We start from the raw sequence: 14,806 nt of genomic DNA, 5'->3' as shown, positions 1-14,806 counted from the left end.
GACAGTTTAGTCCAGTCACGAACAACTCGGGGGTTGTGGCGCTCTTCTCACTTTACTGGCCGAGGGAGCCGGCGTTTGTCTGCAGACAGTTTTTCCAGGTCATGTGGCCAGCATTACTAAGCCGCTTCTGGCGAAACCAGAGCAGCACACAGAAATGACGTTTACCTTCCCACCAGAGTGGTACCTACTTATCTACTTGCTCGAACTGCTAGGTTGGCAGGAGCTGGGAACGAACAATGGGAGCTCATCCCATTGCAGGGATTCGAACCGCCGACCTTCCAATCGGCAAGCCCAAGGCTCAGTGGTTTACACCACAGCGCCACCCGCGTCCCATGAATTTGCCTAGTCCCCTTCTAAAGTCACCTAAGTGGATGGTCATCACCATATCTTGCAGCAGCAAATCATTTTCATTGTTGTGTTTCATTGGAAGCCTACATTAAGTTTTCATATTAGCTGTCGACTTTCTCCAAAGCATGCCTAGTTCTAAAAACCACTATCATGTATGCCCCTCTTTTGTTGTCTTGTTTATATCCTAAAACAATAGTAGACGAAATCAACTCCTAAACCTTTTAGCCTTTCCTTGTAGAGAAAGTGCTCCAAGCTCCTGATCAGCCTAGAGCTTTATGTTATGCAGGGCCTCAGAGGTTTGGTTTTCTTGGAATGACAGTCAACAGAGATGGTAGTGTCTTTAGAATATAGGATGGAATGGCTCATAGTATTAGCACTCCACAAATCTTGCCTCCCAGTTAGGTTCCCAGGGAGATCACCAAGCCATAGCTTTGGGTCCAGCACAGAGCAAGGCAAACATCTCTATCTCCAACTTCCAAAATGCAGACACAAACTATTGTTTTTCTACCTTAGCAAGATGATGCTATTTCCAACAAATTGGGAGGTGGGGAGAGCTACCTCCATTTGTCTCTATGGCTACTGGGCAGCCTCTTTGCACATGTACATGGTAGCATTTAACCAGACAGTTAAGGAACTGTTCTGACCCATTCGGTGACCTCTTCTACTAGATTCAAAACTTCATTGATGCAGAATCACAAGCCTGGAAGGGACCCACAAATATAACCCAGACTGATCCTCCAATCCCATAACAATTAGCCACCATGGCTTGTAGCCATTGATACATTATCTCTGTCCTAGAACTGAGCCCTATGTTGGTTTGTCATCTAATGCAGGAGGGACAGAGAGGAAGCGCCATGCCATTTTCTCTCACTTTTAACAGTAGCATGAGATGCAGAAATTAGCAGCTCAAGATTCTCACAGCATGGAGAAAGGAGAATCCAGCTGCTGTTAAAAGGCACAGAAGTAGGGGTTGCTCAAAAAGTAGGCAACCTCAACTCCTGAGATATTTGTATTTTGTTGCTACCATCTGCTAACAGCCAACTAATGAGACACAGTCCACCCGGATATCACTACACCAATATTTCTTGCATTCCCAAATATGGAATGTAAATGCAAAAGTGGCAGGCCTAAGACACGTTTTCTTAATCAATGGATTTACATTTTTCCCTGGGCAAAAGCAGGCATGTGTCTTTTTCAAAGCATCTCTTGCCAAATTAAAGAAGAACGCTCCTCTAGGTTTATCATAATCTCAACATGAAAAAATAAGCTTGCTGGGAGGGAGGAGAGATATTCTAGCATGGTTAACGTGCACTAATTACAGGGTAATGCATCCCCTCTGGCAACCCTTTTACCCATGTGCCAAAAAAGTCACACCTTATTCAGTGATGCCAGAAGGCCTCCTAACGAAGGAAGTTGGGAGCAGCTACACACCTACACACATACACACATGTAGAAAGGGAAGTATGAGCTGTTGTTTGCTCTGTCTCATCTGTGATTCAGCAGAAGAATTGCTCTTTATACATTATAATAAGCTAAGTAATTTATCCAAGCATATCATACACCTACACCTTTGCTACACACATTGCAAACTTGTTACACATTCAGAAACCAATTTCATTTTCCCAGTGAAAACAGGAGCCAGGTCTCTTATTCATCTTGGTAACATCTAAGACAGTCCTTTATTATGGGTTCAAGTACTGAGACTTCTAGCATTCTATGAGTGTGGCTATTTATGTTAACAAAACACACAAACTGCCATGCACAAGAGGGGTGTATCAGCAGGTGCAGGGAACCCCAAGAAATACAAAAATATTTAGGGGGGAAGGAATTTCAATGAGGACTGAGCATATTGAAGTGGGCATGGAATGCTGAGTGGCTGGGTGGTGGGGAGAGAAAACCAGTAGGGAGCAGCAATGGGAAAGATTGTTCTGGGAAAGGGCATTACTGGCTGGAATCTTGGAACAGCAGCACTCCATGCACCCTTTTTATTGGGGTCTCATTTGTTATTATGTATTATTGAGATTTATATTCCAGCTTACTATTTTTTAAAATAGTTCAAGGCGGCTGGCTAGTAGATTGAAATTACACTGAGTTTGACAAATGTATAAATGAGATGCAGAAGTCCAAATGAAGCATCTCTTTTCCTGAGCTGTATTAGGATGGCATGAAATAATATTGAACTTTTGTGACTACTGAAGGGGAAGGCTTGGTAATAGAATGATGATAAAGAGTACATCTCCTATCAAGGAAGTCAAAGGCCACTTCAGTGATGAACTCTTGCTTGAGTCAGAATCGGTCTCAGCAAAGTAAACTATTTTTCAAACAAAACAGAAAACATCCAACCTCAACCTTGATGTATTGATTAGATATTCTGTGCATCATCTATGCACATGAAAGTTTTGTGATTGCTCTGCTACCCTGCAAAATGCACGATACAGATCACTCCTATAGAGCCTATTTGCATGTAGTATTCACAACAGCTCTATACAAAGGACCAATAAATGCATAAAGGCAGCATGTTGAAGCCCCCTTTTCCTTCCACACCTTAATTAGCTACATATTATCTGAAGAGGACCTCTATGCTGGAAATCACCAGCTCTCTTTATACATTCTTCCTTCCCCCCAAAAGTTGGTGTGACTGTCTGAAGCAGGGAGCCTCCTGGACTCATACAGAGCTCTCCCTAGTGTGTTTGCTTGCTTGCTTGTTTTTGTTTGTTTGTTTGTACCCTGATTTCCCAGGGAGTACATGAGGCTCCACACTTCAAGTGTTTGCCTTCCAACCTTATGGAGGTGAAGCTACTGCATTAGTTCCTGTCTCACACGTTTACTTAAAAAGGGGTTAAAAATGCATTAAGAAGGCTATTGTCTTACCATGTTTGTAAGGTCAGCTGGGATGTCTGGTTGGTGAGATATTGAGAATATTGGGAAGATCAACCCAGTGTGTTTTGTTTGTAATTAAAGGCAGGATTGCTATTTCAGCTCAGGACCAAATTAACTCTCATGCTGAGTAGGCTACAGAGCAGCTCCCTGACCAAACCATATACCTGCAGAGTAATTATGTGAGAACAAGAAGAGAATCTCTCCTCTGCTCCCCTGTCACTGGGTTTTAATTTTTCCTCAGCTAAGAATATGGTGGCACCTTTCTGAAACAAAAAGGAGTCACCAGCCTGAATGAACATGACCAGACACTGAAGTTTTCATGTTCAGAGTGAAGACTATCTTTCTGCATATACAGTGGTACCTCGGGTTACATACGCTTCAGGTTACATACACTTCAGGTTACAGACTCCGCTAACCCAGAAATAGTGCTTCAGGTTAAGAACTTTGCTTCAGGATGAGAACAGAAATCGTGCTCCGGCGGTGCAGCCGCAGTAGGAGGCCCCATTAGCTAAAGTGGTGCTTCAGGTTAAGAACAGTTTCAGGTTAAGTACAGACCTCCGGAACGAATTAAGTACTTAACCCGAGGTACCACTGTATGCTGGCAAAGAAGAAAATGTGGCTTTTTGATTAGAGACACAAATACTAGCCAGGAGTCATCACATATAGATGACACACAGAGATATTTTTTTAAAAATCCAGCCCTGTGACAAGGACCACCATTAGGAACAGCTGCAAAATTAACCTGTGTAATCTTTAATTACCGGTATATGCACACCACAGTGCCGGATTTTATAGGTATGCACAGTATGGGCAGAATTAGGGCTCCTTGTGACTGATGTCCCAAGTTATTAGTATACATTCTTAACTGAGAAAATATCATTGAAACATGACTACAAACAATGAATAGCCATTGTTTAATTCTAATATTTTAGTGTGCTGCATTGTTTCCACTCTTCATTTCTCCTGCACGCAGTTAAAGTCAGTGGCGGCCTGGTTCATTAGAGCAGAAGTCACCAACCCGAGGCCCATGAAGACCTTTATGGCACTTGTGGAGGCTCCAGGTGCCATTAAGAACCCTGGTCTTCCACAAGTACAGGAGACGCCATGCTTCAGAAGCTTGCCCTCTAATTTTGGAAGGTAATTGTGACTGCAATGAGAGGGTGGAGCTTATCAAACTCATCCCTGCTTTCTCTCACTCCATGCTATTTGCATGAATACTTAATTCACATTTCCCAAAAATATATGCAAGCAAAAATGCAGCTATCCTTTGAAATTTGAAAGCCCTCTAAATTTTGTGATGCAGTTCTCCAACACAAAAATATGTGCACAAATGCATATATTAGGGGTGTGTGGATAAAAATGCATATATTGGTGAATATAGCACACATAAATGCATTATATTAGTCCTATTTATTTGCAAAAATGTGCATATTAGGAGAAATGAACACTAAAATGCTGGTGAACTTGACAGATTCCTCCATCCTGAATTAGAGGACAATTCTTTTCCTTTTTTGTGAGTTTGCTTGCTTTTCAGTTTACCTTGCTTTTGGGAATGCAATTCACACCAGAACCTCTTCCTCTTCCCCTAGCTGCTCCTAGGCCAGAGATGTGTGTAAGCATGACCAACTGGAATTCTACCACTCTTTCCTTCATGAAATACATGAACATTGAGAATGTGGCTCATTAGCTAGTGCAGAGGCTTGAGTTACAAAACAGCATTCTCTTGCTGTCAACTAAAGGAATAAAAATAGTTATATCTGCATGGTGTAGAAACACATATTGGAAAGCAGAAAAATGGAAGGTTGAGAGTGAAAGTGAAGCAGTCTTGGAAACAATGGTAGTTGAACCATTGACTTGGCTGGCAGCATCATTCTGCTTTGCCAATGCAAACCTCATTCATATTTCAAGCCAGCATAGCTCTTTTGAGAATAGAGCTGCCTAGAGTCATTGTACATAACCATCTGAACACAAGGCATGGAGTTTGATGTTGTAGCAAAGATAACTAGCACATAGCTTTGCAACAAGGAGAGTTATGACCTAAGCAGCAGCCATGTTGGGAGCAAATGCCAAGGGGAAACATATCTAAGGATCTGTTGCCCCGGGTGTGCCATAATTATAAGTGCAGATAAAAAACCATGCACTCTCTGAGGAATTATAGAATAATGCCTACACATGATTCATGTGACTGCTGGTCAGCTATCCTCATGAGGAAATGCTCAAAAGCTAACCTTCATACAGAAGTCACCAACCTTTTGGGGCCCATGGATATATGTTCTGAGAAACCGCCCTAGACCTTCAGGTCTGTCCACAGGCACCACACTGACAACTTCTGCCTTAGCAGCAATATCAATAATACTTTACTGCTAGTAGGTGGTTTGGAGTGTTACAAGATTTGCACTTCCTCAATTTGGTGTTAGTTACTGGCACTGATAGCTCAGGGAGGGGTAGCCTGTGGCTCTCCAGATGTTCTAGATTGCAGCTCCCAGCATCCCTGAGCATTGGCCATGCTGGCTGAGCTGCTCATTGGGCAGAAGGCAGGGAGACAAACAGTAGCTGGAACCAGAACCATTGACATGTCCCCATCCTCCCTGCTGAATTCTGCAAGGGCAACACTGAGACGAAGGAGGAGGAAGTTGACAGGCAGTGCCATCCCATGGACTGGTTTTAAGTGGGCAAGTGGGAACAGACTGGCTGGTGGGGCAGTGTCTCATTTGTCCTAATGGGGCAGCGTCCACTGCAGTTTGAGCTGGTGGTAGTTGTAGTCCAAAACAAATAGGTCTAGCCCAGGGGTCTGCAACCTTTAAGACGAAAAGAGCCACTTGGACCCGTTTCCGAAGGAAAAAAAACCTGGGAGCCGCAAAACTCCTCATTATAAAAATATCTTTTTTGTCACTTTTTTATTATTTCTTTGTTTGACTCCTCAGAATTACTCCTCCTCATAGAAATAAACGTTAAATTAACAAGTTACCTTTTTGTGTGTGTGTGTGTTCTTCACTCCCCTTCAAAACAGTGACCAGCATCCATGCCCCCTTTCAATGCAGTGACCAGTGTACATGCCCCTTACAATGTAGCGGGTGGGTGGGCGGGAAGGTGACGTCGGGACGGTGCGTGACTAACGCACGCACCGCCCCCATGCGACGTCACAGCCAGTACAGCGCCCGCCACAGTGGGGAGTGTCGGGGTGCACAATGCGCCTCCTCCCCTCACTAGTATCCGCCCCAGAGCCGCGACAAAGGTGTAAAAGAGCCACATGCGGCTCCGGAGCCGCGGGTTGCAGACCCCTGGTCTAGCCCAAGACATTTTGCCACTTGAGGAAAAACTGAAAATATACCCCGTGCCTATAAATCAAAGTGGGTCACATGCAAGGCTGACCTTTTGGTCCTAGAGACAAATGCCTCTCCCTGGGAGTAGAACAACAACAACATCGGGGTGGAAATAACAATTTGCTGCCTGTTTACAACTCCTGGAATCAACCTTTTCGAGTCCACAGCTCCCTTGACCAACTGCATTATTTCTGTGGCACCCCTGTGGGGCTCAGGAGCCCGGTTGAGCTGGCAGTCTCTCACCCTTTTTCGAACACCCTCCATTGTGAAGTGTTCCCTCAGCCTCCTCTCCTCTCCTTGGGAATCCTCCAGGTAGCTGCCACAGCCTCCCCTGGTCTCTGAGCCACCTCAGCTCCTGGCAACCAGGACCCCCTGGCCAGCCCCAGACGCACCATTTCCTGGGGAGCTTGTAGCCAGGGCTGCTGCAACAAACAGCTGTGCAAGCCTTTGGGAGGCAGAGACACGAGAGGGTATCAGAGGAAGGAAGCAAAGAGGGACAGAAGCCAGTGTTGCCCACAACACACCTGACCTTCATTCAAGGCACCCCAGGTGCCACAGCACACTGGTTGAAAACCACTGGCCTAAGGACCAGCCCTACACAGTAATAACTACTTGAAGGGTTCTTAATCTCTGCACTCCATCACATCCTGTAGGGAACAGAACATAGCTCTTCACAACATGAAGCACAGAAAAATGAAGAGCAGGGATAATGCAGAGCAGCTATCTAGAGACATTGTTGCTGTGTGAAAATATACAGCTACCATTGCTCTTCTACACGTTCATTTTAAAGAACTGCCAGATGCAAAGTACAGCCCATGATCGAGAAAGAGATACAGAGGAAATGCCTGAAAAAGGGAACAGAAATATAAAGAGAAATGATGCAGATGTACCGGTACCTGATTGCTGACCTTCTAGCATGGCTGGGCTTTGAAAGTTAAACCCAAAGAACTATCATTCAGGCTCCTGTGAAAACTGAGAATGAAACAAATAGAGCATTTGCAAAGCCAAGAAATTAAGGTCCTTGTCTTTTTAGGTACTAAGAGATAAGGAGTAGAAATGGATGGAAAATAAATATTTTACTATGCTTACTCTCTAACTATCTAGCTAATCAAAACTTGATCCTGACGGACACATCCTATGTCTCTAAGGCACATACCATTGAGATAAACCAGAGCAGCCAAGGTCATTCCTGATAATGAAATATTTTCCACCCAAACAGATTTAAAGCAGAAATTCTCCTTTATCTCTGTAAAGATACCATTAGCAATTCTCAATCAAGGCCTAGGCAGAGATCCTGGTTAGTCTGGTGCAATACCCAGATAGTGAGGCTTGGGGCTTGCTGTGAACTGCTCCAAGTATTAAAATTATTAAGCTGCTTCTAAATTAGCCTAGTTTTGATAGGAGACAACTACCTCTACCATACAACACTGCAGCTCTGAAAAGCATATGTTTCAAAAGGAAGCCCCATACATTGAATCCTATGCATGCTTACTGAGAAGTAAATTCTACAGTATTCAATAGGGCAATACACATTTACTGGAGCGCTGAATTCAATGGGACTTGCTTCTGTGTAGGACTGCACAGTTAAGCAACTAAAACAGGTTGAATGTTAAGTGGTTTCAGGATTGCAGCCATCTTGTCATCACCAGGCAGGAGGGGAAAGGACCCCTAAAGATGTTGTTTGTTTGTTTGTTCTCTCTCTCTCTCTCTCTCTCTCTCTCTCTCTCTCTCTCTCTCTCTCACACACACACACACACACACACAGATACACATCTATCTATCTATCTATCTATCTATCTATCTATCTATCTATCATCTATCTATCATTTTCCCACATTTCGTGTAGGGCACTCAGGTGGCATTCATAGTTCTCATTTTTTATCTTCACAACAACCCTGTGAGGTAGGTTAGATTGAGAGACTATGACTGGTCCAAGCTAACCTAGTGAGTTTCATGGCTGATTTGAACCCTGGTCTCCCAGATCCTAGACTGTTACGCTAATCACTACACTACACTGGTTCTTACAGGAAGAAAAAGCAAAAAGTACTCACTGCAACTTATCTGGACAGCACAGGGATTAGGTGGGGTGGGGCAGAGAGGTTGAGGCTGCACAGACATATTGGTGGACCCAATCCAGCTCTCCCACCAGTACAATCATGCAGGCCTGATCTTGCTGCTGCCCTGCCCTAGCACCAACTAGGTAAGCTGCAGCGATGCCAATGCCAGAAAGGCATCTGCAGCTCTGCCCCACCACACTGACTGCTAACGTGTGTGTGTGTGTGTGTGTGTGTGTACACAAACCCAGAGCTGTTAGTGGAATATGTAACAGTGAAGAGTAAGATCTGCTAAATCCTTTTCATTCCTTTATTTTGCTGTATATCATTCTTACTTGATAACATTCATTTCGTCTTTTACATCTGAAATATTTCACATTAATCCCGGAAGAATCTCATGCCATGAAAATGAACACCGAGCTAATAAAGTTGACTTTTCCCCTGCTGCTCAACCTCAGTTATGCCCTCCTTTAAGTCTTAGCTATCTCCTCTCTCCACCCATCCAACCTTTTAAGCCAGATTCTTGGAAATTTCCCCTCCACCAGCACTTCAGGGTTAGAAACATGTTATAAAGCATGTAAAAATGTAAAGGACAAAAAAAAAAAACAACCCACCACCCTGCCCTGTCCAATAATGTCAAATTTATAGCCAGAATCTAATCTCTAGTAGTAGGAATTCCTTCAAAGTGTTCATGTTTACCATTAAAAGAAATGGTCATTGTCTATCCTCAGCATTCTGTTGTTTATTTTTAGAAAATGATAGTCACATTTTAATTGGTTTTCTCACATAAAGAAGTTAACGAAGACCTACTCATCTTAGGGAATAAACAAAGCACAGCACACACTGTGTTATGAAGTTTAATGATAATTATTTCATTTCTTTACACTAATAAGAGTTAAATTCTGGGTTTGTTTTTTTGTTTTTTAAAAGAAACACCATCTAGCCACAGTAAGGGAAAGGTTAGCTTCCAACAACTGTCATATGTTGTAATATTATTGTGAGTGTAATTGTATTCTTGACTGAGAAGTGCCTCAAGATGCCCAGGAATTAAAAGAAACCAACAAATATTGTGATTTTTTTAAACTGATAATTTGTGATTTTTAGTGCTGTAAACACATGCACACCAACTCAGGGCTCCAACCTGATCTGGGGAACACCTCACCCATCCCCCAAAAGCAATTAGTGTGTGGTGGGGGTAATGCTTAATTATGATTTATTTGGTCCGCCAAATTGATTCAACATGGCCTCTGACGTCCAAACATAGACGAAGAGAGTATTTTCCACCTTGGGAACTATTGTGCCAAATTGGGTGACAATATATTCAGAGCCATACAAATTAGGGCAGGTTGGAACCATCACGCCAAATTGAGAAACGATGTAATCAGAAACATCTTGATCAGTGCAATTTGGTCATGTCACACCAAAAATCAGGTAAAGTTCTGCCAAAGTCACAGTTTGGTCCACCAGTGGCCCAATGTAGATGTAAAACACTGCCCCCACTTCGGGAACCCTTGTGCTAAGTTCGAAATTTGTGCAGTTTGGACCTGTCACACCAGAACTACTTACAAAGAGAAAACAAAACACTGCCAGAAGTATACTTCCAGAGTTGGGAGTTGGGAGCCACCACAGTCAATGCATCACCAGTGCAGAATGACGTACATGAGATTAAGAGGAGGGACTCAATTGTTCCAAGTACAAGGTCACACCACACATCTAGCAAATAACAAATCAACATGCTGATGTACTGACACAAAAGCAAACTGACATGAACATGAGAACGGAACTGTATATAAGAAGCAAAGCTTGTTAACCCTGGCTCAGAAATTCAGTACTTAATTGCTAGAGAAGACTACACTCTCTTCTCACAAAGCTGTATCTTTTAAAAAAAATACAAGCCCATATAAAACGCACACACATGCTAATATACTGATGATCATAACATGTAATCTTGACGCAATTCATAGTGTGGGTGATTCATCCATGTGTCACTCAGATTCAAGAGAAATAACTTTTTCCAAAACAAAATAATCTATGCTATGATGCAGTCACCTTTCCTAAGTAATCTTGCAATTTAAATGACAAGGCTACTTACAAAGTAAATGGCAACAGGGAGATCCAGATGTGTCCAAGTGTTGCAAAGGGGTAAGCACACATGCTTTAAAAAGGTGTCTGCCAATCTTATGGTGGTCGAGAATTTACAGGAAACTGAGGTGCTGATCCTTCCTTCCCTCTTTTTTATTTTTAAATAAAAATAATACATAATTAACAGAAGTAAAATTGTGCATATAAGAACACATGCGCACACCCAAAAAAAGAAAGTCTCAAAGAAAAAGGAGATGAAGCCTGTGAAAATAAATAATTACATACCTGCTTAGGGACTAAACAGATAACCCTTGGGTCTCTTCCAACTCTAAGATTCTATGATTCTAAGTTATTGTTGTTGTTGTTTTAATAAATTGGGAGATCAGGTTTACAATCAAGTCTTCCATTTTTTAAAAACAACAGCAACAATTTAAAAGCAGTACAGGATTAAATCTGGGTAAAAGTGCCAGAAAATAGATTAAATATCTATTTAATCCTTTCTCTTCATACCATTTTCAGGAATGGTGCCTAAGGAAGGATTAACCCTTTCCCACAGTGCTGCTGCAGCTGGTCCTCCAATCCAGTGCTTTATTTCATTTTTAAAGTCAGAAGATCCAATCATGGACCTCTCTCATAACATCTGTTTTGGAAGTCCAATAGTTAAACAGTAAAGCAAAGCAATTTCAGCTCTACATAAAGATTCTGTAATGAACACAGCTGTAAGCCCACACGGCATCACTCACTAGTGTAACTGGCCAGAACCATTTACAGTAGAAATATATATTAAATACTGATTCAAGTAAACTGAGCTTTGTATAAACATATTCTTTGCCTTTGACCTTACATGTATTCTTGTTTTTAAAGAAAATGCATGATCTGTTTGCACTGGCAGATTTGTGGTAATGGATCAACATCTGTTCCTTCAGATGCAGAGCCTAAAGCCACACCACTTACAAAAGCATCTTGCTTGCTTTCCTACAGTGTGTGACTAACACTTGTGCATTTATTACCTGCATTAGTTACATTTACTAGGGAGCTTGCTACATTTAAAGAGCACTGCAAATGCCAGTTGTCAACTGGAATTAAACTTGCTCAAACTATTGATGTATATTATTGATACTTGACTTCACCATTTATTCTACTCCAATGGCAATAAAACATAATTTTATTAAACAGGAGGGAAGTAATATTTCATTTGTTTGTTTTAAATGTATTGTGACTGTGAGTTTGATGCTGTCACTGATTTGGCATCTAGAAGGGGAAAACAGTGTATATGGATGCGTGTTTTCATGAATAAAGAAAACAGACTGTATAATCAGCTAACAGCATCAGCAGTAGCTTTCTCAACCTCACAGAGCAGGTTCAGGGTCACAAGTCAAAGCACCATGCACGCCTCCCAATACCTCCATAGGTAATCAAATGGTGATAGTCTCCGAAATATGCTTAGTTATGGGCAGAAGCAACTAACGTTCACCATGAATGGTCTGTAGACCACTTTGGAATTCACTAAGAAAAGAGAAGAACCCAAAGCCACAAAATTGTAATAGGTACTAATCAATGTATTGCCATCCTATATCATTTAAATGCCACCCGCTCCCTGCAATGAACCAAAATGCCTATCTGCAACAGGGGTAATCACCACTATAGTGAGTGCACCCACCAATATTTCCTATGGCACCTGCAAAAGGCCTTAATAAATATTCTTTCAAAAATACACACTGCATAAGCCCCCGTTTGCTCTTCCTGTTCAATTCCTGTTTGCAAAGGCTCAGCCTCTCCTACATTGAACATGCCTCCTTAAACATATCCACATTTTACTGGATGGCAGGACTTAACAACCTCCCTCCCATTCTAAACATAGGAAACAAGTAAGTAGCTTCTCTCTGTGAGCAAGCATGGTGATGGTTGATGTAGGTACTTTTTTCCTCCAGTGATGGGGCAGCATGTCACCCATTTTATTGTCCTACCTCTTTCTGCTCTTGTATTCATTCATTCATTCATTCATTTTATTACTAAGCTTATATCCTGCCCTTCCTCCCTAAGCCTTATGGGACAGCCATTTTGTATTATGCTCCATCCCCTGTGACAGCTATTTTGGGTTATGCCACACGCCCACAGCAACCATTTTGTGACTGGTGCCTACAGCACTCTCTCAATATTCCAGATGAGTCCACAGACCCAAAGACTGCCAATGCATGATCTACAATTTACCACGGTAGCTCGTTGGACACAGTGAGAACAGGATGCTGGATTAGATGGGCCAGTGGCTTGATCCAGCAGGCTCTTACTACATTCTTATGTGTAGCAAAATTCTTCAGACACATACAATATTTGCAGGGTGTTTTGGGGACTGGAGCACAGTCTGATTTTTTCCCCCTAAACTTGTCTATGTTAAAGTATTGGGTTACTTACTATAAGGTATAGTGAGAAAAAGTGGTTACACCACTACATTACTGGACTCATGCCTTCCAAATAAGGTGCTGGGTCCAAACTGCTAATGACATAGGCCTTCGTGTAAGAAAGATCTTGCATCTGCTTTTTACATGACATGGCACATGCCAGACTAGTGAGAAATCATAGAATCACAGATCTGTAAACTTGGAAAGGACCTCAAGGGTCATTTAGTCCAACCCCCCTGCAATGCAGGAATCTCAACTAGATCATACATGCCACCCTGGGTTCCTTTGGAAGGAAGGATGGGATAAAATTTAATAAAAATAAAATAAATTTTAAAAGAATTGTGTCTGACCTTTCAGACAGGATAAAGACATGTTTCTTCCACTGCTGCTGTTGCTCTTTTCACTTGAAAAGCCTGGAATGTAACACACCAAAACTATCCCTTATAGTTAATATTACTTATTTTAGTTCTGAAAGCAAGATAAATAAGATTGAAGGATATACCACCACATATTCATTCATTCATTCATTCATTCATTCATTCAGGCCAGGATCCAGAAACTATATAAGCTCATGAAAGCCCTGTGGATCCGAGGGATTTTCTTCTTCTGAAGTGTGCTGCATAGCAATGGGAGGAGAGGGTCTTGTCAGTTGTGATGCCACTTTTAGGAATACCTCTCCCCAGGAATGCTCACCTAGCATTTGCATTCATGTATTCAGCAGCACAATCCTTTCAGAAGTAGGGCTCATTGAATTCAATGAGACTTTCTCCCAAGTCATTGTGCATAGGATTGTAGCCCACTGTTTTTCATTGCCTAGACTTTTTAAAACATCTGGCATATTAGTTATTTTTGCTGTGATTTTTCTTTTATGCTCTTTTACTGTTTGATAGGTTATGGAAAACCAACCTGAAAATTTCTGAACTGAAGGGTGGTATATAAATCTTTTTACTCAGCTAGATAAACAAATAGGTACTCAAGGCAGCTTACAGAAATTAAAAAATCAATCATAATGCAATAAATAAGCCATCTAATACAATATTAAAAAACAGCCATCTAAAATCAGAATAAAACTGCAACAGTGGTAAGAATCACACCGTGTTAAAAGTACAGCTGAACATGACAGACTTCACCTGGTGAATAAAAGATACTGAGAAAGGACAATAAGAACAGCTATCTACTATTAAAGACGCTACACATGCCAAACTGCTCATCTCAATATAAAATCAAATGGAAAAACAAATTTACAAAAGGTCACTGTAGCACAAGCTCTAGATTAGAGCTAGACAATGAGACTTGCTGACTGTTAGGGAACTGAGTGCTAGGAATATAAAACCAATAAAGCCATGTAGCAACCAAAACTGTTTCAAGGTTCCCAAAAGAATAAGGTGCCAAGCCAAATCGTATATAAAAGGCCGTTAAAATCAAAGGGCAACCCCCTGAATTACAGGAGGCATTAATCCTCTCACCAAACTTCGCAACTAACTCATACAATGGCGAGGAAGTGATCCAGCGCCGTTATTTGGCCCATGGACACTTTCATTGTTTCTAATAAAATTCTTGTTGAATTAATTACACACAATAAAAAGTGACATAGAAAATAGTGCTTATGCAATGAATTAATGTGCCAAGCTGCGTTTGGAGCTGGCCCTTTCCTCAAGTCTCTTCTCATTTATTTACTTCGGGGACAGGAAGCAGGGAGTGTGGGGAATGTGCTGACAAG

At 41.8% G+C, this 14,806-nt stretch overlaps 1 protein-coding gene across 4 annotated transcripts in view; it reads right to left on the bottom strand.

The window, feature by feature from the left end:
• JADE1 (jade family PHD finger 1) overlaps positions 1 to 14,806 on the bottom strand; it is a 158,469-nt gene that overhangs the window by 66,375 nt on the left and 77,288 nt on the right. The gene's annotated exons all lie outside the window — the stretch shown is intronic.

This window comes from Podarcis melisellensis (assembly GCF_964234715.1).
Source record: "Podarcis melisellensis genome assembly, chromosome: 9".
NCBI classification, from domain to species: domain Eukaryota; kingdom Metazoa; phylum Chordata; class Lepidosauria; order Squamata; family Lacertidae; genus Podarcis; species Podarcis melisellensis.
The sequence above is the reverse complement of the archived record's forward strand: the minus strand, read 5'-3'. Positions and strand labels throughout refer to the sequence as shown.